Source organism: Clupea harengus, chromosome 13, assembly GCF_900700415.2.
Source record: "Clupea harengus chromosome 13, Ch_v2.0.2, whole genome shotgun sequence".
NCBI lineage: Eukaryota > Metazoa > Chordata > Actinopteri > Clupeiformes > Clupeidae > Clupea > Clupea harengus.
Genome location: NC_045164.1, coordinates 26757496 through 26759995, shown reverse-complemented (window position 1 = coordinate 26759995; position 2500 = coordinate 26757496).

The following is a 2500-nucleotide window of genomic DNA, read 5'->3' as shown; positions in this document are numbered from 1 at the left end:
ACCAATCTAATGCAAAAAGAAAACAAACGTGGTGACATTTTAAAGTTGTCCCTCTGATGGAGAGGGAATGTTGTGAAGGTGTCCCCAAACTCCCACGTCTGCTGCAACTCTTCTCATCCACTCATCATCGACTGTCCCCATTTTTGTGTGCCCACCAGACCCCTGGCACGATTTGGGGTTCTTCTCCTCTTCTCTTCTCCTCTTCAAACCGAGTTCTGACTTCCAGAGATGTGAAAATGTAGGTGGATCTACTGGCATCTGGGCAGTTACCAGTCCACAGGTCCTCTGTCCCAGCTGCCATAAAACTATAACACTACACTGTTTTGCACTATACACTCTACATCCTACACTGTACATAACTGTATTGTATTGTTTGTTTGTATTGTATTGTCTGTATATATTGTTTGTAATTATTGTAAATATGAGAGAGCTGTAAGACACCAGAATTTCCCCACGGGATTAATAAAGTATTTATCTATCTATCTAGTATCTATCTATTTAACAGAAGAGACGTAGGCCTACATATCTGTGCCAACTGGCAAATACTATAAAGGATTTAGCTCCTAACTCATCTCAGTATAATCTGCTCTGATGATCCTCCTTTCAGGTCTGAAATGAGCCTTGAATTCTCAGGCTTAACCTCACCCATAGGTATTATATAGTATAGTATATAGCATGGTCACCCATAGGTATGATATAGTGTAGTATAGTCACCCATAGGTATGATATAGTATAGTATAGTCACCCATAGGTATGATATAGTGTAGTATAGTCACCCATAGGTATTATATACTATAGTATATAGCATGGTCACCCATACGTATGGATTGAATAGTATGGATTTCCTAATTCCACTGTTTATCCTTGCATAACATTATGGCCATTTCTGTTCTGGTCATCAGTTGGAACATGAGCACATCTAAGACCAGTTGGAACATGAGCACATCAGTTGGAACATGAGCACATCAGTTGGAACATGAGCACATCTAAGACCAGTTGGAACATGAGCACATCAGTTGGAACATGAGCACATCAGTTGGAACATGAGCACATCTAAGACCAGTTGGAACATGAGCACATCTAAGACCAGTCGTTTCTTCATCGGCGATACACTGCCCTGCACACGTTGAGTAAACATGCAGGGTGGACTTTAGGATCTTATCTCTTCCTTTTCTGTGTTCTACTGAACTAAACAATGTGGTGAAGAAGATTCTATACCATAAATTCCACCCTCCTTTGGTTCGTGCTGGAAAGCCTTTTTTCCAAAGCCTCAGTGAAGGCGATGGTATTCACAGCGAGCGAGACCTCTGACTGGCGCCTGGAACCGCTCACACATGATGGGGATGGAATTCAGTCTGGATGAAATGCCACATGAACCACCTAACAGCATCCCTGATGATGACAGCACATCGGTACCTAGAGACACCTCAGCCTGTGGTCTGTCTGCACACACACACACACACACACACACACACACACACAGACACAGACACAGACACAGACACACACACACAGACACACACACACACACACAGACACACACACACACACCCTGCCATTCTCACACACTCACTGATAAAGGGCATAAGGCTCAGGGCTCCCCTTTGTGAAGGCTGTAATAACAGCCTCAGGTACCAGAGGATTAGGCTTAATAACAGATACCACAGGGGCCATCAAATGCATTTTTTTTTATATACTTTCCTCCTCGGGACGGTTACCATGGCGATAACCTTTAAACTTAAACTCCGGCGGAAATCAATGGCACACAATATGAGGCACGGAGCCCCTCTGTGACGGCGGCGGTGGTCAACACAATACAACCCGAGGTGTTGGCTCCAGTAGGCTTGTTTGCTACTATGTCTAAATGTCAGTTTGCGCACAAAACAAGCCCATAATCACCTCCATATTGAAGCAATGACAGGAGCCAATGGGCTTTGAGGAAGGTTCGTGAAAGATGGCTCACTGAACACCCCTTAATGAGGTAGATGGTGCGCAGCTTTTCTTTTTGAAGTTAAAGGATCAGGCCCCCACGCGACGTTACCATGTGCACATTTACACACATACTTGCACACACACACACACACACACACACACACACACACACACACACACACACACACATACACGCACACACTCACACACGTACAACATGACACAACACCCACTCGCTGGTCAGCTTTCCCCCGGCTCTTTAGATCTTGAGGAAGGTGAGAGGGAGAGCCTTAAACAGAGCTGATGAGGGCTGACACTGGCCCAGTCTGCGCCCACCGGAACGGCTCCGCCGACTCACAGTTTGGGGTCAGACTCCAGCCCGATCCGGGGCAGGCTGTTCACACCATCACACCTGTCTGTCAAAGGAGAGAGAGCCGCGCCGCGAGGCCTCACCAGGGAGGCCCGGGAGAAAAAGAAGGGAGGGAGAGAGAGAGGGGGAGAGAGAGAGAGAGGGAAAGAGCTCACCAGGGAGGCCCGGGAGAAAAAGAAGGGAGGAGAGAGAGAGAGG